The 23772-nt window shown below is 37.6% G+C and overlaps 1 long non-coding RNA gene across 1 annotated transcript in view; it reads right to left on the bottom strand.

Annotated features, from left to right (window-relative positions):
• Positions 1-264: 264 nt before the first annotated feature.
• The window catches only part of LOC137166288 (uncharacterized), a 60436-nt gene continuing 36928 nt past the window's right edge, over positions 265-23772 (bottom strand). Inside the window, exons 2-3 of the long non-coding RNA XR_010923629.1 lie at positions 907-967; positions 265-358 (exon numbers count right to left, since the gene is read on the bottom strand). This is a non-coding gene — a long non-coding RNA (uncharacterized lncRNA). The remainder of the gene's footprint in view (positions 359-906; positions 968-23772) is intronic.

A 23772-nucleotide genomic window follows, 5' to 3' on the forward strand; every position in this document is an offset into this window, starting at 1 on the left:
TAATGGTACCTCCAGAAACCCTCTTCCTTTCCAATGAGAATAAGCCCAGTGTTCCTCTATATGCACTCAAGTGTATAAAGTAATATTTAAACTGTCCTATTACATAATCTAGTTACCTGATATTTTAAAATAAAAGTATCTGTGGTCAGATATTTTATTATTTCCAGAGAATGTAGAGTTGATGTGAACAGGAATAAGTTTAAGGCTTATAGACTGACAAAGGAAAATTCACTTAGCAAACAGTTCAGGGCATTAAAATACAAGGCTGGGGTAGATGGCTGAACTACCTAGGATGTCTGTCTTGCACCCATGGTGATCTTTTTGTGCCTGAACCCTCCCCTCCACGAGGGAGGAGAATCTGGAAAAAAAAAGGAGAGGAAAAGAACATTCAACAATTTTGTAAGCCTGCCAAAACTCATTTGTTTCAGGGTCACTCTCTGCAGCTTGATGATAATTTATTATTAAATCTTCAGCCAACATAATGAGTTGCAAAAAAACATCCAGGGACAATTTAGAGCTTTCTTCAGCTTGTTTGAAGTACACCTCATACAACCTGAGTTCTATTTTAAGGGGCTTTTACTTCAATTTTTAAATTTTCTATCTTTCTAAAATACATAGCTTTTCTCATAAGACTCATACAATTTTTCTTGCATTGAAATGAACACACACACCCAGGAAATTAATGAGAAATCCTAGATTGCCTCCCATTATGCTTCTTAGCATATGAGCGAAGTGCCTAAGGTAGCACATGACTGGGATTCATCACTGAATTTAGTCCACAGATTGGATCATTAGCTTCCCCAGCTTGGGCCAGGTACTGACGGGAAGTGCAACATGAATGCTCTTTGTCTATGAATAACTTCATATTTACACAGGGAAAAATTGAGCTAAGGAAAAGATACATACCTATTGGGTAGAGCTAGGTAGGAAATGTCCTGTAAGAATTTCTAAGATTGCCAAGTCAAATCTTGATTTTTAAAAAAAAATAAAAATAAAAATTCAGAATGAGTTATTCAACATTTTTATCACTAATTTTGTAAAGTTTCATTTCAATTTTTTTTAAACACACAATGAATTAATAGATTTCCAAATAAAAAGTCTTTTCAACATGGGAAAAACCGTGTTAATTTAGAAAAATGTCAAATGGGACATTGATAATTTATAACTTTTTTTCCCCAAAATTTGTTTTCAAAATGGGGAACTTCTTCGACCCTATAATTTATAATAGTGGATAATTTAGATCAACAAACTGGGATTTTTTGTCAGAAAATAAAACAAAAAAATAAACAAAAAAATCCTGTTCACTGAAAAATTCTTCACCAGCTCTACTTTTGGGAAATGGACAAAGATTTAAAATAAGGTAATAATGAAGAGTGCAAAGGTGCATTTAAATGCAATGACTTCCTGATAACATGGGGAGAGACAATCCTATGGTCTAAAGAGTAATCAGCAAATTACATTTCCATTGATAGAAGTAAAACAAAATAGTCATGGTAACTATCTATTTAAAAAGGAAAAACAGATTAAGTTATTTGAAAGACCCATTTTTCCATTGTCATGTTACATGAAAAAAAAAAACCTATGTAAAACAAAAAACTCAAAAGGAGACAGTTAGGAATTGTGTCTGCCTTTGTTGTTGTGTAGTACCTAGCCAAACAACATAGCCATGAAACCGATCAGTGACTGAGTCTTGTATTATTTTACCACCACAGGACCTGAACTATCTAAGCATTCTTCCTGTGCTGAATCCAAGGGCAGGGTAAGAGGAATAACTATTCTCAGTCACAACTCAGCCATTTTTCAGTCAGAAGATTACACATAATAGGAAAAACTGAAGTGGGACAGATCTCTCTGGTAAATATATATGAACTGAACACCCGGTCCCCTCATTTTACAAGAGTTACTGGGTCTCTTCCAAGTCTTTCCTCAAAATCATCTTGGGAAAGGAGTTTGTGCCCTTAACCCTGCAAGAGACAGATCATCCTTGGCACACTCAACATCACATTTGCTTTTCCTTTGATTACAGAAATCAACGTAGAAAGGGCATTTTCTGGGCAGAAATTCACTTAGTCACCTCAGTGGTCAAATGTGACAGAGCTCGGGAGTATGTTGTAATAGTGCAAGCAAAAAGCTTGTTTAAAAAAATAAATGTTTCTAACAACGATAAATATATTTCACTGATTCTTGTGGTAGGAGTTAAAATGCAAGCATAAAAGTGTGTGATATTAATCTGCAAGAGATGCATCTGAACTAGTCCAAAACTGATTCAAAGTGGTTGTACCAGTTACTGAACCATCATTCTAGGTTAGGGCTTGAATTGGAACCAGACTGGAATGTTAGGAAATATTGATGAATCTGAAGCAGAATTGAAACAAAATTTGTAATGGTTCAACTCCTCAGCTCTCATTGGATAAAAGTTTAAACTCACTTTGCATCCTTATAAAAGTACTAGGCCTGACAGAAGACTGCCAGCAATACTGGAAACAGAAATTATACCTGTACCTCTATCGTAAGCTACCCAAGAGTGTACACACACACACACACACACACACACACACACACACACACACACACACACACACACACACACACACACACACACACACACACACACACACACACACACACACACACACACACACACACACACACACACACACACACACACAGCCCTGTTCTAAATGTGAGATTACAACAAGTCAAATGCTAGTATTCCTATCTCTGCCATGGGGATTCCTGTGTGACCTTGAGCAAGGCATTTAGGGACAGATTTTTAAAAGGTGTTTAGGTGCTTAAGTCAAATAGGAGTCAGATGCCTTAATATCTTTAAAAATCTAGGCCATAGTTTGTCTGTGCCTCAGTTCCTGATCTATAAATTGGGATAATAGCACTTCCCTACCTCATAGGTGTTCGGCTAAACTTAATTCTTAATTAAGATTTGTCAGGCACCCAGACGCTATAGTGATGGAGGCATTATCAACAGATAGAGCAAGAACAATAGCCAACATTTTGCTTTCAACCCAGAATGAAATAACCAAAAGATCAGAGGCCTTTACTAACCACTAAAGTGTGAAGAAACCCTTCATCTCACCCCCAGAATAAGACATTTCCTGTTAAGGGCTAAATAATTCTTACTGAAAACAAAGGCACAGCTCTCACAGAAAATTGTGAATGCAAGCAAGAGATGGTCATTACTGAGGTCCTGGGTCCATTAAAGCGAAGACAGCTCATGTGCTTTAGATATTTACACACTTAAGCAAATGCTTTGCTAGAGCAAAGCCTTACAACACACAAAACTCTGTTAAGTATCCAATAAACTTCTAAAAAAAAAAACTTTCCAGAAACAAATATGTCCCCTCCTCACTGATACAAGAGATTTTTAAGATGCTCTAATTAATGCAAAAAAACCAGCTCCAAAGACAACATGTAGCCATACAGCTGAAAAGCAGGCAGAGAAAGAGGGGTAAAAACTACCAAGATTTTACCTGCTTTAATCAGAGAAACAAAAATGGTATAATAATTTTTAGGCCTGAAAAGTAATATAGTTAGTTTTAAGTTGTAATTAATAATAGTTTAGTGTAAGTTTTACACTAGAAATTTAGAAATCTAAAATGGTGGCCAATGTCGTCATCGGTCAGAAAGGAAAAAAGAAACAAAATGGAGGCATTAAGAAACTGACATTTAGCAGGAAGGTTGTATGGGTGAAATAAAGGTCACTCCTAATTCCTAAAGGGAGGCATTCATAGGTGAGAAGGAGGAGCTAAGGAGAAGCTAAATTTGGAGTAAACAAGCTAAACTAATTAGCATAAAAGATAGCTGATTCGTTAAAAATAAGGAGGAGGAGCAAGAGGATTTCCGAGTTTGAGGTAAACGAGGTAAAACTAATTAGCGCAGTGGGAAGTATATTGGTCCAAAATGATCTCACTCCTGTGTAGGAAGAAATTGCTGATTGATATTAAGAAAGCAGCCAATCAGAAATGATCTGTAAAGGTCAGAAAAGTTGTATATAAAAGTAGAGAGCTGACAGGCTTGGTTTTGGGTGATCGTGACTGCTGAAGAGGAGCTGCATAGCAGGTGGGTGACAGCAAAACTTCCAACTTTGACAGAGCAGAAGGACCTCAGATGGTACAGAGGCATTATACCACGGAGAAATAAGTATGATTTTTTCTTAATAATCAGGAATGCATGGGTATGACTGTAAATAAAACTAGATGCCTGTGCTTGCATGATCTCTAACTCCACGCATTTTATGACTTTCTGGTCAGCACTTTTAGAATGCTAGTTAGTTTACAACAGCATTAGTAGCATTGTGAAGCATATTGTTGTAATGTTACTGTATGCATGTGTTTATTGCTTACTACATTGTAATAAGTTTGATATTGAACTATGTTAGGAACGGATACATATGTGTGCAGAATTTCTAAGTAATATGATGCTACATTGTATGTTTCTTATGGCACCCTGCAGTTAAATATTCATAATATTGTACATGTGCTAAAGAAATACCGTATTGTGTTGTGAACGCTGTATTGTAATTTTAGAGTTTTATGTTATAAGTAAAGGTATACCATATCTGGTTTATAGTGTTTTGTATTGCCTTAAAATGGCTTATTTCCTATGACTTCTTGTATTGATTTTCAATTAAAAAACAAATGTATTAGAATTAGTAGTTAAGAAACATTTATTTTCGAAGAATTTTCTGTCTAAGTATCATTCTTTGGGTGAAGGGCTATGTCAGTGTCCTCTTAAGGGCAAACTGAGGCAGGCAGGTCTAGGGAGGTTTTTCTGTGATTTAAAATGAAAAACCCTGGTAAATCCCTAAGGCGGACCACTTCAATTATCCACTTATAGGAGTAAGGCAGGGGAGCACTGTTATTAGCTTACCCAAGCCAGCACAGGGCCTTGTGGGTCCTGGAGTTTTAGGGTAACACTATGGGGAATACCCACACCCCCCTCAGAACAATTCCCTCCATAAAGTAAACAGTAACCAGTCTGCTATAACTAAAAAGGAAGCAGGGATTTAACCCAATGCACATTGTACAGAGCCATCTTCATTTTAGCTATAGATTATAAAATAGTCACTAGTATAAATGCTAGGGGCCAGCCAGACAAGTTAACTACCTCGCGTTCCAGAACCAAACAGGCTTCAAACTGGAAAACTAAGATCTAAGTATATTCACTCAAATTATACATTTTGCAAAGAGCCCTTTTGATCTATTATGGGTGGAGAAAAAAGCCTTTGGCAGTGTGGACTGGACATATCTGTTTGCAGTGCAGCAACACATGAGCTATAAATATTAATTATATGGATTAAATCCCTTTATGTTCAGACCCTTCATCCAAAATCCAGACAAATGGCTTAAATTCAAAACCTTGTCAGCTTTACAAGGAAACCAGACAATGGTGTCTTATCCTCACTTTACTTGCATTTGCAAATCAAATCATTGGCTATTATGCAACACAATGACCCACACATACAAAGCATAGATTATAGAAGGATGTGCCAGTGGCCGTGTTCAGTCCCCATGAATCACCCAAAAGCCATTTGTCTTGAAAGGAGGAAAAAATTAAAATCACAAAAATTCCACATCTCAAGACAACTGTGCATTCGTTCGAGAGCAGGAACAACAGAAAAAGTTAATGTGCTGCTTGAACCACCTCAGCCTTTGAGGTCCCAAAGCAGCCAATCTAAATGAAAACATACAATGTCCACATTTTGCAGGAGGGTTTCCTGCAAAGACTCCCCACTCTATTCTTTTCTGAGTAAAGTTCTGACCTTGTAAATCCCCTTGAATGAGGTTGTCTTTATCACCCAGGCTCTTTTAGAAAGCCAACAGCCTTGTTTTGGCTTGCCTGCACCAAAGGAATAGTTCCATAGGGCCTAGCTGCCATTTTGGTTTACAGAATGGAATTTGTCTCACCACTCTGTTCACTGATACCTAGTCCCAGTGCAACAATAAGAAATGTATGTCATTGCCATCCAGTACTTTCTTTGTTATCCTGAAGTCCCTATTCATCCTATCACAGAGGAACAGAGAACTAGAACTAATTTTATTCTGTGGGAAGAAAACATTTTGCACATCACAAAGTCCCCAGACATATCCATGCCCACATTATTTTATCTATGATAGAAATTCAGCTTAAACTTTAGCTACTAAATAAATGATAAAACTGGTCAGGAGTTTTCTATCAGAATGATCTTCCAATGGAAAATGCAGTTTTCACAAAAATCTATTTTTTCGAGAGAGCATAGATCCGTCATCTGTATCTGCATTGCACAGGGGGAGATTTTAGTCCCTGAGGGATCTTGTGTCATAGGGAATAATGGGGGCTGCAAACTACAACTCCCATAAGGCAATAGCACTACAGAAATGTTGTTTGCTGTTAATCTGACTCGAAGGGAATCAGGGTCAGTTGAACAAAATGTAATTAGATGTTTAGATTTCAGTAATGTTGAAGTGTTTGGTTTTGATCAAAAACTGAAATGTTTCATTTCGATGCTTCTGAATACGATTTTTCAGAGTTTTCATTCTGAAAAATAAATCTGAATTTCCCCCTCTTCATCCTGTTTCAAGGTGGAAACAAATATTGAAAGGTCAAAAGTTCCTGAGGGACAAATTCTGAATTTTGTTCAGCTCTAGTAAATATATCTTTGGTAAAGGACACCTACCATCAGGATCCCTAAGTATGGAAAAAAGTAGGTTCCCAATATATCAGAACAAAAATAAATCTGAATAGAGATATGTTACAGGATAAAGTTTACCTCACAGTATTTAAAATGTTTAAAAGTTTTAAATAGATGATTAGTTATGCCTCTAACCCTAAAATTGTTGTATGCAGTGTAGTTGTAGCCATGTTGGTCCAGGGATATTAGAAAGATAAGGTGGAGTTTCACCCACCTTGTCTCTCTAACCCTAAAAAGGATACAGGAGGAACCACTGAAATAATTTTCTCAATTTTTTCTTATCACACATGTCTGCAGGTTCATAGGGTGTGGGAATCAAGATCACAATCTTTTGCAAGACAGAAGAAGAATGCTAGACAGATGTGCTTCAAAGTTCCCACATTAACTTCCTTACCACCATCACAAGGAGAATTCCAGCTGAACATGAATATGCTTCATCTGTACCACAGTAATTGCGAACAAAATTAACTCACCCAAAATCAACCTCTGCCACACAGGGTGTAGGCCAGTAAGTTATACCTCACACTGTTTGGTTCGCATTTTGATATAAGCTTAACCTAGGAGTTGTGCCCTCAAATATACAAAAAGGACAACAAAATATATATATTCAGAACACTAATAATAGCAGCAAGAAAATAATACCATAGAATGACTTTTTCCCTCTTATGAATCAAACAATCACTAGGAGCTAAAATAATTACAAATAGAAGATGTGGAAGCAATTGGTTTGAATTGGATTGTTTTAAGACTGTTTTGAGGATTGTCAGTCTTAGCCAATGAGTTACTGTAGCATGCTCACGCACACACCCCCTCCCCAAAGATAACAGTGACCTCAATATTCATTACATCCAAAAAGATGCCAGTTGCATATATTGGTTTTTTTATCAAACTGCATGCTGAATTTTTTTTAAAACAAATATATATATATACAGCTGTACATTGCAACAATGTCAGACTGAAATTCTCTCTCTCTCTCTCACACACACACACACACACACACACACACACACACACACACACACGAGACTTACATGTTTACCAGAGTAGAACAATCTAGGTAAAATACTCTTTTTCCTCCCTCGGTATAAACTCTACACCAGCTATTTGTAGACCTATCCATTGATGATATTTCAACACATACCTGTGTATACTCTTAAGCAGAATGGAATTGCACATAAAAACAGGTTAATAGGTAACTGTAGCATCTATCTACTTACCCGTAAAATCTTTATAAGAGTACTAAACAATTTTAAAAATATGTATTGCTTTACCTGGTTTCAGTCTATTCTGAGATTTTAAATATTTAAGAGGAGGAGAAAGGTTTCCTTTTGTTCACTCTAGCTTATTTTAGAAATAAACCTAATTAAATTTGTGAGGTTGGACTGCAGATATTTGTATATTTATGGATAGAATAATTTTCTATTTAGAAGAAAGCTTTGATCAACCAAAATACAAACCAGGAATTTGCCCAAGGCCCCTTTTCAAACCAGAGTGGAACCTCTCCAATTATGAGAATACAAACTTTGTATTCTGTAGTTCTTAGCCTGTGAAATAAAATTAAAATTAAGTTCCACCGTATTTTGGATACTGAGATTTTGACAATGTTTCACGCCTCATTTGCCACAAAAGTTATTAGTAAGGCTCAAAGAGTAAATCTACATATTTCATGGCAAATAGGCAGAATAATTTGCTTTTAACTGTTGATTTGGTGGTTATTTGTCCCTATCTGGTTGACATATTCTAGCCTGACTCATTAGTTGTTGCTGGAACTGCAGCTATTTCAATAAAAGCAGTTAGTATTTTAACTCAGCCTCCATCTGATCAAGTAATTCTCTCACTTGCCAAGTGAAATCAGTGCAGGAGAGGAATATCTATGAGACGTCATTTCAACCTAGGAATAAAAATGGGACTGAAAACACTGATTTTTCAGAAATGCTGAATATTCACAACACCAGCTGAAATTAATGGGAGCTGTAGGTGTCAGCACCTCAAAAAAAACCCCAAAAAACCAAAAAAACAAGCTGGCTGGGATTATGTGACCTAAAATATATACACTTGATTCTTCAGCAAAAAACAAACAAAAAATGAGCCAAAATGTTCAATTTGAAGTTAGGTTCAATGGCTTGACTTTCAAAGCTCCTCACTCAATAGGAGCTGTGAGTACTCAGCAGCTTTTAAAATCACGCCACTTTGATTTAGGCATCTAAATATGGATTTAAGATCCAAACATTAGCCACTCGGGTTTAAAAATTTTGAAATATTACCTCCATATACATTAATATAGTATATGCCAGTGTCAGTGGTAAAGGGACACTTCCATTAACACATACTTGATAACGTTTTCAGAAATGCCCTAACTGATTTGGGAGCCTAATTCATTTATTTCAATGGTAGTTATGCTGTTAATTCACTTAGGTACTTCAGAAAATTTGACCCACTATCTATATCTATCATTAGAATTTTCTCCATAGATGAAGTAGGAGAGAGCTGTATAGAACTAGACATTACATAAATAGCTAATGAATCCAATTAAGCAGTTAACTTTTTTTGAAGGAGGAGGGGAGGTTACACTTATTTTTTGAATGGCTGACAAACATAACATCATTCAAACCACCCCTGCACGATTAATACAATTTGCAAGTTTAGAAAATTAAAAAAATGGAACAAGCAGTTGATATGCTAATTCTACTGATTTAAAGACTAAACTGGGTAGCCTCTATATTGTGTAAATTACCCAACTAAAGCAATTATTCCACCTTATTGTCATTGCAATTAATTCTCTACAGGTTAAACAAATTTGATATCATTTACAAATTTCATATTTCATCAGCAACTTTTCTTGCATATTATTTTAAGACAAAGTAATTGAATCAAATGAATGCTATTACAGTTAGAATCAAGGATACATCTTCAGAAAAAAAACTTTTATGTTGAAGATACTGTCTAAAAATGTTACATATATAGCAGGCTAAATACACTAATGTTGTGCATCCCAAATATTTTTTAAAAAAAATCCATTTCATCGGCTAATCCCTTAATGAGCAGTGGAGAATGAGGAGCAGTTGGAGTTGGTATATTTTAGGGTGAGTGGAAGTGTCTGTCCATGTTGAATAGACTGGGGATGTGAAAACAGTTCAATCTTGTTATGACCTTCCATAGAAAGAATCTTAGCAGCCTTCCTTACAAATCATATATTTCACCTGCCATTATGTTGAGGTTGAGAGAGGACAGAGACTGAGGGAGACGAGGAATACATTGGGAGTGTCAGAGTAGAAACTAGTAGTAATATTGAGAAGAACCAGGGGGTAAGGAGGGAGCGTTTACAGCAGAACAGTGAGATTAAAGGTAATGAGTCCAGGGAAGTCCTGGACTTCCATCTCTTACCTAGCAGCCTAAATTTGGCCTCCAAGACCTGTCTCTGTCATTGTTATCTAATATGTACCACTACCACCAGCTCCTCCCCAGCACTGAACATGAGCCTGTCTAGATGTCTCGAGAAATCTACAGTCTTTGTACCTGGCAGACAATTCACCATGCAGTTCTCTTACTCATCACAAACCCAGCTATGTATACTTCTATTGATTAAATCCCCCATTATTAGTCTCTTCCTAGTAACGGATTTCTCTCCTGCCAGAGGGGTATCCTCAGTGTGAGACAATACCATGACATTTGGAGGGAAGGTCCCAACTATGGGATCATTTTTCTCTACTCCCCTTTGATGTTCTCCTTCCCCAAGTCTTTCATCATCCTCAGCAGCACAGACGCTGTCAGACTGGGTGTGGGAACATTCTATTATATTCCAGAAAGTCTCATCAGTAGTACCTCTGTCTTCTTTAGCTCTTGTAGTTTAGACACACTGGTGTCCGGAGGCCATACTCTGTCTGAGGGCTATGAGCTCCTAGCACCAAATACACACATATGCTACCTGTCCGGAAGGCAGGTAAACATACATGCTGCATTCAGTGCAATAAACCAGATAGCTTCTACTCTGCTGCTGGACTTCTGCCTGCATTCTTTTTACTGCTGCAGATTTTTTTTGTTGGGTTTTGTTTGTCTCTCTCTCCTCGTGTGTGTGTGTGTGTGTGTGTGTGTGTGTGTGTGTGTGTGTGTGTGTGTGTGTGTGTGTGTGTGTGTGTGTGTGTGTCTCTAGTTTAGAGAATGTTAATGAGGTGTATCTAGCTCTCCCACATCTTCCTTGCAAAACTTCACTGTTAGCAGCTCCTGTTTGCTAAGGAGCAGGCTTTTTAACACTGTGCTCCCTGAGTAGCCCCACCCAGGGTTAACGGTAATAAAAGGTTTAGGGATCAAAGCAAAATAAATTTAAAAAATATTAATGAACTAAAAAAGCCACCATCAGAGATCCTGCTACCAGCAGCCAGTTTGTTTTTGAAGTCACAAAGAAGTTTCTGTAAAGATGGTTCATATCATACAAAGAGGAAATTGCTTCTAATATGTACTCCATGCTTGAGATCCCTCTTACGTGACACTGTAGTACAGAGTGATGACAGACAGCAGGTCTGCTCTCAGTCCACTTGCATTTTTGAAGTGGAAAAAGAGCCCTTGGTCTCTAGGCCCAGCAAAACTACTCAGCTCCTGAGCTGGGAACTCACCAAATCCTTAAGACCTTCCTCCCTGCACCTGACATATGTTGACAGTACATAAACTAAAAGAAAATGTTGTGCTTGATGTGCAAAAAAAAAAAAAAAAAATCTGAAAGACAGAAAGGGAGGGCAAAGATTTTTTTGAAGACCCCTTAATCCCAACATGTAAATAAGAGTGTATTTGAGGCATGTGCTCTCTCTGAGATGAGATAATGGGGCAATCTGAGTTACTTTAGGAAATAAAAAAAATGTGGTGGGCTTCCCAAATCTGGTCTGGCTTAAAATTTACTTCATCTTCAGTCATGCTTCCTCCCCTTTAAAATAATCTATTAAATGTTTAAACGTTTTGATCTAATAAAGAAATATTTTGTTCAACTGCAGTTTAACATGAAAAACAGACTTAATTATCAAACTCTGGATCACTTTACATAGCTATAAATTGATCACAAAGATGTCACCTTTGACCATTGAGGATAATTAGATTCACCATGTACACAGTCTGAAAACAAACATAAAAAGGCAAAGTGACACCATTAAAAACCTTCAATGGTTCATAGAGAGTTTCCTGCAGCTTTTTGGAATCAACACTATTATTAGGTGATTGAAAAATTAATATTTCAAGAACTATATTTAAACCTCATGTCATGTTACACACACACACTTGTGCTATGTTTTGGGCTGTAGAGGGAAAGGAAAGCAGTTTGGAATGAGTTTTTCCTTCTGCTGAAAATGAGAATCATTATAAAATTGTATTTAGCCATTTATCCAAGAGGACAATGCACTAGACCCAGAACTATAGGACTGTCATATGATACAAGGATATCCACCCAGAAAGTGGGGAATATCTATGGAACAGGTATTTTCTCAAATCCCTGATTCAATAAAGCACTTAAGCACTTTCTTATTTGTGCTAACCTAATTTTCTGAACTGAATCCTCCAAAATCGAAGGATCTTTTAAAGTATGACCAAGCTACATATTTTTACCAGAAGAGAATTGGTTTCTTTGAGGTACAATGCCTTTGGCACAGATTTTTTTTTAAATTTAAATTAGGGCACAACTTTGTTTTGTGTACAGAAATACACCACTCATTGCCATTACAAAGTACTGTATATATTGTAACATAAAAAGTTAATAATACTTTGCATATATATATAGAAATGTTGCAGCCATTAATTCAATTGGAACAACAGATGCTGTAGGACAATCCTCCCTCCGCTCACAAAACTGTGTGCTTCACTTTACTGAATGAAAGCCATAGATACCAAATTAGTGGCAGAAATATTAACAAAAGCTGAAAATTGTATAACTTTGTATGAGTATTTTGGCCCAGAACATTACCTGTATTATGACTTTTTAGGCAGAAATGTCCATTTAGTTGGATAGAAATTTTGAATTATAAAATTAGTTGCAAAATATGATCCCAAGGATCTCTTCAAAAATATTTTTATATGTAGTTTTCTGGCATAACTTGCTTGTGTCACAATAAATTCATTACTGAAAAGTGCTGTGCTGTACATTTTCTATAAGTGTATCTCAATAAAAACAACGAGAGTTCTGTGGCACTTTAAAGATTAACAAATTTAATATTTGCAGACATAAGCTTTCGAGAGACTTCAGCTCTCTTCTTCAGATGCAGTAATACAGAAAATAGGTAACACAGAGGCATCTTATAGATATCCAGGTGCATTGAGAACAATGGGGGAGGTGGAGTCTGGTACTTAAGACCTAATGACGACCATTGAGTAGGAGGTGAGAATGGGTGAGCAAAGTAATTTACCTTCGGTAGTGAGATAGCCACTCCAAGTCTCTGTTTAAACCCAGTCTGAATGTATCTCAATAGTAATGCAAGTGAAAGCCTAGTTCTCCCCCCCCTCTTCTTCGCTTAATATAATCCTGTAGGCAGAAGAAAAGTTCTATATTATTCTATATGGGAAGTTAGTGTCAAAAGCGCAATCAAATTAAAAAGTAGAATGCAGGTGGAACATGAAAACTCTTCAACCACCTACTGATCAAATAATTACTAGGCAAGTGCTGTTATTATATAGAGTGTTTTTTTAAAAAAGAAAAAAAAATCAGACTTCAGGTGATTATAAAAAAGTTACTATTATGGGTCCTGTAATTAGAGGAAACCTTGGATTCCTCATTTCTGATCAATCTATTTCTACCTTTTGGGCTACAAATTATAGCTGAGTTTCTTCCTGTCTATGCATTTTTATAGGAAAAATGTTTGTCCAAGTGGTTGAATATTTGTATAGGGAATGGTAACTGATTTAAAGGAAAAACTATTGTAATTCACTGAGAAGCATGAGATGTTTGAAACACAGGGCTGAGAGAGCTAATAAAGAAAATGCAATAGATAACAAGCCTGATTCTCCTCCCATTTACACCAATTTTACACTATCAAAAATCTACTGTCTTTCATGGAGTTACTGTTGATTTACAATGAATATTTAAAAAAAGTAAATGAAGAGAAGAGAAGAGAAGAAATTAAGAACATCCTTCATCTACTCTTGTAATACAAGAGGAGGTTATTGAATGAACCTGACAGGTTTCAAAATTTGTATGGAAACACTTTCACATAACATGCTGTGGAATTCCTTGCCACAAGACATCATTCAGGCTAAGAGTAAAGCAGGATGCAAAACAAGATTAGGACATTTATAGGACATTCAGACTTTGATAGTTTTTTTTTTCCCCTTTTCTTTTTTTAAGGAAGAGCTTTGGAAATGTGTACGATGTTTTGGGTAATAACCCAGCCTAATATGGGGCACAAGAGGGAGGAGAAGGAAACTTCCACTGAGAGTAGGTTATCCTATAGCTACCTGCTTACCGGATCTCTTTCTCTGAAGCATCTGCTGCTGGCCACTGTCAGACAGGATACTGGACAAGATGAACTACTGATGTGATCCTATATGCCTAGAAGAATTGGGCCCCTTCACTTTTACTGTAGGATTTCCAGAGATGATGATGAAATAATCTAGATTTACGAATATATATAAAAAACATGACCTTCAGGATCTTTGTTCTGTATCACTGCTTGAAAAATAAAGGGTAGTTTCTTAATAAATTATTATTTTTCACACACGATCTGACAACACAATAAATCAAATGATATTTATCTATGACATAACCCAATACATTAATATTTCCACACAAATATAAAATCATATTCATGACAATTTCAAATTTTAATTCTACCTTATTTAACCTGCATGAATCAAGAAGATCTCAGGCGTCTTTAGCTAGAAATATCACAAAATCAACCTGTTTAGAAGGTCTAGTCTATAGTCTGCTGCAAGGTAGTTTCATAGCTTTGAGAAACAGCAGTGTGCATTCAGGTCTAATAAGCTGGAACTGGACACTTTCTAAGTCTTAATGCTATGATTATAGGATCTCATTTTTTCCTTTGGAAACACTGATTTGGATTACATGGGCTCATTTTACACAGGCTGGTACCAACCTCCTAAATCCAAAACTGGCCTGCCTTTTAGGGGAGCTGTAACATTGGCGGAAAAATGTGAGCTTAGTTCAAATTGTCCCCAACTCCGAAAGAGAAAAGGCAGAAGATGGAGTTCTTCTGAAGTAAAGACAAGAGTAAAATAAATCTTAATATGCTATGCCAGCACCAGTCTTTAGAAGATATTGAGCATCCCACATCTTGTTTGCGAAAGCTTCCAATGTAAAGGCAAATCACAATGGGAAAAAAAATCTAGCCCTTTTCTTTGTGAAAAAAATCTCAAATATACAGTGATATAAATTGACAAACCAAGTAATAGGTTGGTGTGCTTGTTCCTAAAGATTGCAGGCTATACACAGTCCCCTCTGTAGCTCCCCAGAGCTGTCCGTTGCAGTTTATGAACACAGTAACTATGGCTCTCACAGTTTGAGAGGACCCCAGGTTAATCTGTGGCTTTTAAGGTACCACTAGCAGCACTTACAGCCATTGAAGTCTCCCTCCTAATTGACCTCCCACAGATTCCAGGGCCTCAAGGAGCAGTTCAGTAGCACAGAGGCTGTGTGATCTTGTGAGCTATTCACAGTGCTGACAACAAGGAACTCCTACATTTGTCTGATACTGACTCCCTTTGTGACATTATCCAGGCTAATTTTAATCTCTCTTATTTTCCTCATCTGGAAGAAAGATAATGCTGGCCTCCTCCAAGTGTGAGTGGGGAAAACATGGTGATGCAATAGCTGATACTTGTGAAATGCCATATATGCTAAAATGAACCGGGATATATAGAAATAAATGGAATAAAAGGTCATTTTTCAGTCTGGCAAAAAGTTAACAGAGTGCCTTGAAGTTCTAAACTGGAATAAAAATGGATGTACACCAGAATAGCAACATTTGAAAAGGACATGAAATGTAGTTTGGTCAAGCCCAGAGGCACCTGACAAAGCTACAGTAGAACCTCAAAAATATGGACACCAGAATTAGGAACTGACCCATCAGCCGAACACCAGAAGTAACCAGAACCAGAAGTAAGCAATCAGGCAGCAGCAAGGGGGGAAAGAAAACAAATACTATACTGTGCCTGTATTGCATCTTAAAGGCCCGCATGCAGAACAGAAGCAGCCTGGGGTCTGCGCTGTTTCCTGTAAGCCAAGGATGCTGTTTCACCCCACCTGCCACCCCACCACTCCATTGAGAGGGGGAAGCTGTTTTCACCACCACCCCTGTTAGGAGGGGGACAAGCAGCCTGGGAAAGAAACTGCAGATTGCCACAGGGAGCTACTGAGCTGCTACTGTTGCAGCCAAAATCTGGCCTGGAGCTGGACTGGGAGCCAGAATCTGAGGCTCAGAGCTGCTGCACTCTGGAGATGTTTTAAAGGGCCACGGCCTGTGCACCGATGCGGCCCAACCTTTCCTGCACTCTTGGATCCTGCCAGCACCTCTGGGAATGCAAGGGGCAGGGGAGGGAGGGGTACTGGCAGCGGGCTGAAGCCAGCTCCCTGCCACATGCTTCCTCTGGAGCTTGGTGAGCAATTCACAGAGCAGAGAGAGCCCTGGGGAAAGGTAGCTGAAGACTGGGGCTTGTAGTGCCAGTTCAGCCCAAAGGCAAGAAACAGGAATAGGTCAGGGAGCTGCTTGCAAACCAGGCAGTGTTGCCAGGTGCCACCTTTGCAGAGATCTCTCCCAGCCTCAGCTGACTGCAGGGTACTATACCCTAATGTTTTGTTCAGAGTTACGAACAACCTCCATTCCCAAGGTGTTCATATCTTTGAGATTCTACTGTAGGTAATTGAGCAACACCACGGCAGGAGAAAAATATTGACAAATGCAAGGTAATACATTGCTGGGTTCTAAATTAACTGTAGCTATTCAGGCAAAAGACCTGCATGTTTTGGCAGAGAAGACATTGAAAATGTCTGTTCTGTATGCAGCAGTAGTCAAAATAGCAAATGAAAATGTTAAGATGTGTGAAAAAAATGGATAGAAAATACTGGAGATATTGTAATACACATATATAGTACACATTCATCTGGTCATCCACACATTCAGTTCTAGTCATCCACCATCACAAAGAAAAATTGAGCAAAAAAGCAGGAGTCCAGAAAGGGGAGATGAAAATGATTAGCATGGAATCACTTCCATATGGGAGGGGGGAGAAAATTATGACTTTATAGAGAAGAGACAAATTAGAGGGAAAAAACATGCTGCTTTGGTGTACAGAATAGAAAGGGTACTCCTAATTATCTATCTTTTTTTTTCAGAATAGATGGGAAAACTCAATAAAATTGAAGGGAGAGAAATTTAAGACTAAAAAAAAAAAATGTAGTAAAGACAATGTTGTGAAATTCACTACCTCAAAGTCCTGTGGGACCAAGAGCTTAGAATGATTCAAGGGAGAAAAAAAAAAAAGACATGTGGATAATGGGGACCTCCGTAGTTATATTAGACTGGCTGCTGCTATAGAAAAGTCCTCCAGCTTCAGGACATAAAGTAGCCAATAAGTGACAGTAGGAAACTTCCCCTGTGGGCTTCTGATTTCATGGCTTCCTGCAACTTATTCAGAAGCACCTATTTCAGTTTCCCGAGTAAGGTTTCTACGCCACCCAAACTTCACCCAGAGTCTCATTCTCTACTACACTGTACAATCCTTTACAAACACATTGTTCTATCTGTATCGGTATAAACACTACTTTTGTTTTCACACTTCCTTGCCTCCCCTCACTCTTCATGAGTATAAACGACTACCTGAGGTGCAAAACAATAGAGAATCAGCTCTGAGGTCCCAGTATGTGTTAAGTAGGAGAGAATAAAAGAAAAATCAAATGAAGTCCCTGCAGGCCTGTGCCAGTGAATCTTCCCTTCTCTCACTGTTGGGAAGCTGGTGTCCCTGTGTTTAGTTACATTGGTGATAGATTGCCAAGAAAATAACATTGTTTGTCATCCGCCTCTAAGAGCTGTACACAGACTGTCAGTGGGTACAATTTATTGACCTCTTCAGTGCTTTAGAAAAATGTTATCCTTTCACCCTCCTTAGAAAAAGAGGAAGAAAAAGACACCCTACTCCTCTCCAGCTGCATGGTTAGACTTGCCTGAATCATTTTAAATCTTTAACTCCATCACTAAAGGCCAGCAGTGGCCAATTCTGCTTCTGCAATAGTTCCCTTCCCTGAAAATATCAATCTTTTCTGGGTTTGAAAATAAAATTCTTTCCTGCTCTTCACTTATCATATTGATTTCTTGACTTCATGAAAGCAGTCATATTCTTTTTGATTCATCTGGAAAAATAGTTTGAAAGAAAGAAAATGTAAAGTGTCAGGTTTTGGAATGGGAATGGTTTGGAGCCCAGAATATGAATGTGCTGGCAGAACATTTTATACGTAGTAAACCTTTACAAACTGTACTTTGAAGGTGGCATAGAGAGCAGCTTCTGTCTGGGAAGTTGATGCATGGGGATACCCACCTCCCTTTTCTCTTCCACATGCTGACACCTGTGACTTGTTTATCTGCTCAGATCCTCTTTCAGTTAATTTACAGGAGCCCCAGATCTCCTGCTCTTTACCCTTATTCTACCACCTCTTGTTTATGAACTGTTGTCTCCCACAAAGATGACATTTCTCCTACCCTCACACTTGAGGGAATAAACAGTCCTATGGCTGTCTCAAAACAGAGCAGGTCCTGATTTTTTTTCTTGGTGTTAGGGACCCATATTTTATCATCTGCCATAGAAATTCTTGTTAAATAATTTTGAAACATTCTGATAGTCTTGTTAACCTAACTTTTTCATTTGGAACACTTTGAACAAGGATATTCTGCATCATGGGTATTTATTTTCTCATACACCAACTGAAGGCATTTTGATTATGTAAGATTTTCACCTCTTCCTTACTTTACTTTACCAGATTAGAAGCATTTAGCTTTTCAGTGAAGAGAAAATTTTGGTTTCTACCAGCTGAGTTTTTGAAAATCAATCATATCCTATTATATATACATTTTGGTTCAGAGAACATTGAGATTTCCCCCTCACCAACATTTTGGTTTAAAACCAACAGCCTACTCCATGTGTGTGTGGTTTTTTGTTTGTTTTTAAGCAGAATGGTTCTTTATGGTAAGAGTGGTTCATTGGTCTTTCACAAATAAAGGGCTATGGTTCAAAGAAAGCCTCCCCATGTGCAGATATTCTAGAGGAGAGAGAGACAGATACACAGAACTGGGATGACTGGTTGGGGAAAGTGCTAACTAACATTTGTTATCTACTCAAGATTTACTTCTGTTGTGATGTCTATGTGAAGCCCTAAAAACAAGGAAGCAGAGCAAGGGAAGATGAGGTTCCAAGACGGATTAGTTTCAAAGCAAGCAAGCAATTCAGTTAAAAAGCACTTTTCAAAAGAGAGAAGACATAGATGGAGATGGGCCCCTGACTCCTGTCCTCACCGAGCTGGTCAAACAAACCTTGAATGTGGGAAGTAATGCTGTGTAATGCTTAACACAGAAATATGGGTATCTAACAGGAGATCAGAGTTCTATTCCAAGCTCTAAAATGGATTTGCTGCATGACCTCAGGCAAGCCACTTGATGTGGCTGTGTTTCAAATACTTGTTCACCTTTATGAAGTGCTTTGAGAGCTTCAGATAAAAGGCTTAATATAAAAATGCAAAGTGCTTTTAATATGAGGCTCTCTCCTCCTCCAATTTGAAAGATGAGATGTCTGCCATGAAGAACATTGCAGGGCATGGTAATGGGGTTAACAGACAGCTAAGCTCTCTCTATCTCCTTAAATGAACCTGCAGAAATGAAGGGCAGAAAGGATCCACCAGGGGAAGGGAGACCCTATGTTCTGAGCAGCATCCCATGAAAAGCTTAGCTGTCAAATGCAATCTGGCTTTGTGGAGACACAAGGGGAGACCCAGCTCTGCATGTGGGGTTTCAGCTCAGCATGACTGGGAATGAACCACTCCTGTCACTCTGCTTATCTGATCAGTTAGGTGTAACCAATTTATACTACACAAAGTTGGCATAAGCTTTGTTTTGGAGTGTATTGTTGTATGAAGTGGGAAGATAGAGGTTACTGGGAGGAAAGGACCTGCATAAGTGTGAATTTGGACTAACCATACACCTGTCAATTTATTGAACTTTTCCATGGGGAAAATATAGATTGGCAAGAAGCAGAAAAGCCAGGTATACTTAGGAACATTAACTCTTTTAGCTTGAGGACAAGGACACTCCCAGCAATAAAGAAGGCATAATTATGTTATCCTGGCTAATCAGACTTAAAAGGGCAAAAGATACAATGGGGAATTAGTTATATCTTGAAAGAGTCAGACAGAGAGACAAGATATAACTATTAATGCAGTCAATCTATTTACATAGACCCCATTGCTACAGAATCTGTGCACCTTGTAAACAAAAAATCTATTTACACAACATACCTGTGAGGTAAGGAATGGGATTAATCCCATTTCACAGTTGTGGGGAATTGGAGGTACAAGAGATTAAGTCATTTGTCACACAGGACTTTTATAGCAGAGATATGAACTGACTCCAGTGAATCTCCATCTAGTGATTTAACCATGACACCATCCTTCCATTTCCAATCTAAAACATGAACATATTATATTTCAAAAGTAACCAATGAGAATGCAAAAGGAAAGATGTTATAATTTTGTCATCCTGGGACAAGAGGGAGTGTGGCTCCATTGATAAAGTTTTATCTGGTTCTCTCTGAAGATTCCTTTAGGTATAAAGCTGGTTGCTGTATTCATCAGAATGAGAGAGACACATAAATGCTGCAGCAAATCATAACTGTTGCCAGCTCAATGAACAACATCACTGATTAGTTATGAGGGCCTAAAATTCAAGAGTGGTGTTTAATTTTGGGTTCCTTTTATTCATGCTGTTCTGTCAAATGGTCTCGACCATCCAACAATATTGACATATCACAGCTTTGATGACATCAGTGGGGTTGCATGGCATGTATGTCAGACCAGAATTTGATCCTGATTTATCCATCTAAATATTCACTAAATAAAATTATATATCTGCATATTTACAGACACATATTAGAATGGAGCAAAGAGAAACTGCTGTTAGAAAGTGAAAGGGATTGTATACCTAAATATGTATAAAACTTGTCTAACATACAGAAAGGCAAAAAGCTATTAAGAGGTAGAGAAATATCACCTTTCCTTTCCAAAAGGAAAACTAAAAGATATTCAAATCACATCTAATAACTAAATATGTTAAAAGATCTTGACTATACCATAAAGAATAAGTAACAGGAAAAAAATCCGGTCCTTTTGACAGTTTCCTGATTTAAAGCAGGACTGAAAGGATCAGATTCTGAGGGTTTTTTTCTTTGCTTTCATTTTTTGAAAGAATGCTTTATATTTAATTTAACCAGTGCTTAAACTGTTACATAAATACTGTTTACATTAACCAAAAATGTTTAAGGCTACAGAATTTACCTCACCCTATCTTAAAAAAGTTTCCAGTTCTCATGTTTACAATTTTAGACCTTAAGATGTGATTTTATAATGATATAGTTTTGAGTAAACTCTCTGATGTCAGATTAAGAAGAGCATATTTCAGTTTAGTTTACCAGCGGTTACTGAGTTTAATCAAAATAAGCCATCCTTAAACTGAAACAGAAGTGTCTACATACAAACTAGCAACTAATTCACTTTAAAAAAATCACTTTAAGCAGTATATTTGTAATAAGTGCTCATTCTTCATCAAAAACTATCAGGGTGGAAGATTCCAGTTGGATTGTTAATTAAGGTTAACAATTTCAGAAGTGGTCTCTGATTTTTAGGGTCCTGATTTTTGGGTGCTCAACATGAAACATCTTGGCTTGATTTGCTGAGCATCTGCAACTCTGATAGGAATCAACGGGAACTGTCAGTGCTCAGCTCCTCTAAACATTCAATATCTACGTGTGTCAGTTTGAGTGCCCAAAAATCAGGATATTAAAAGCCACTTCAGAACATTTTCTTCTATGATTTTAATTTTTCCCTATGTTCTTCTTCTATGAGTATACATAAGAAACTAGGAACAAGAACTGAATATCTTTGACAGTGTCACAGCAATATCTAAGGAGCAGACAAAGCCAGAACAACTTGTCCAACCACCCCAAAAATTGAGGAATGTAGAGGTTTGGGTCAAATTGAGTCTGGTTTTGCTTATTTCTAATTTGTACATCTGCCCTCAGAGGAGTGGTGGAAAAAAGGATTAATCCATTTTATAGTTTCAACATTTCTTTATTGTTAGAGATCTAGGACTGGGCCCCAAAAATAAATGGACAAGCATGCATGATTAAATATGGTTAGTGGAAAATATATTTATGTTCTATGAAGAACTACAGAGGTTTTAACATGAAATCACAGAAACCGTCTTGTCTGCAGGTATCAGAAAAAAGAATTTGGAATCCTAAAGTGAGCCGTGAGGTACACTTTAAAGGAGATGAATGTAACCGAAGGGTAACAGTTCCGCATAAATAATCTTGCTAAGCCTAATAAATACACAATTGTTGCAATCATTTGAGAATGATATCAGAAATATCAGACACTTATACCAGATAGCTGAATAAAGGATGTTATGAGCACTGAACAACCCTTACGATACACATCTGGGCCCTGATCCTCCAATGAGCTGCACCCAAGAGGACTCCTGTGCTGAAATTAACGGGACATCACGAGTGCTAAGGAATCTGCTTGCTTGGATTCCAGTACAGGACTGAGGTCCCACTTCCTAAATCTGAATCAGAAGCTGGAAGTCAGCCATTACCAAAAGGTTCAGAGCAGTCAAAGTATTAATATTTGTTGAAGTTACTACCACTTTTCATATGCATAGCATGAACATAACTCTGTAGTAGAATGAATATTACCTTCTCCAAGAGCCAGGGTAAACATAAAGTGTAGGTATTACTTGTGGACATTTCTATAATACTTACAACAAGAAATACTTAATGTATTTAGCCTTACAACACTACTGCCAGGTAATAATCTCCCTTTTATATTGAGAGAACTGATTTACTCACAGGGAGATTACATGATTTTGCCCAAGGTCATACAAAGTTTGTGTCAGAGGTGGGAGCTGAACCTAGATCTTCAGTGTCCCTATTCAGAGACTTAACAGCTCATCCTTTCTTTTATGTGCCAAACTTAGAGTGGTACATACCAATGAAAACTTCAGGGAAAGTGTAATTGCTGACAGCATTAATGGATCTAATATAGCTTTAGCAGTGAAGAATGCATTGTCAAATCACAGTTTTGATTTAACAGCGAATCTTTCAAAACCTCTGCACTCCCTGGCTTGAAACATAAGGTGGTAAGGAGTGTATTCAGAAACTGTTTATTCTTTAAAAAAACATACAAGTACCTCTTGAACTCATGAGAGTAAGGAAAATAGCCACAGCTTGAATCTGCCAATAGAAAGCAATGCTTTACAAACTTCCCCACACAGCCCTGCCAGTATGCCTCAGCCTTGACCTTCAAGACATCTGCTAGTCCAGTCTAGGGGCTCTGCAGAGCAGAGCTTGTCAGTCATGCCCTTTTGCAATGCATGTTTAGTTTGTTAGGTGTACAAATGGGAACAGAATGAGATCACAGAACATGCAAGTTGAACCAAGAATTAAATACACGTCTCTAGAAATGAAAAGCTAATGCACAAGCCAACTACCCCCTATAATCTCTGTGGAAACAACTAGCAGGAATATATTTATACATACAAGCTAACAGGTAGGTACAGATATCACCGCTACAGAACAAATATTGCAAGAAAATATCTGAAGATGAATTTCCAATATTTTTCATTCAAACACTAACTCCTTTGTATTCTCACTGACTATTTCTTTCATTTATAAAATCGGGGTACATTTAAAAAACCACCAACAAAGAGACATATTCAGGATTTAAGGATTTGGTCCACCCAGTAAAACGACTGTTGAATTAAGTAGGAGTTTTGACTGTATACAGACTGCAGAATTTGGCTCTTGACAAAAGGAAGGAAGGAGAGCAGCAGAATACAGACCTTGGA

Source organism: Emydura macquarii, unplaced genomic scaffold (genome assembly GCF_026122565.2).
Source record: "Emydura macquarii macquarii isolate MOO-44397 ecotype Brisbane River unplaced genomic scaffold, CSIRO-AGI_Emac_v2 contig_2825, whole genome shotgun sequence".
In the NCBI taxonomy this organism is placed as follows: domain Eukaryota; kingdom Metazoa; phylum Chordata; order Testudines; family Chelidae; genus Emydura; species Emydura macquarii.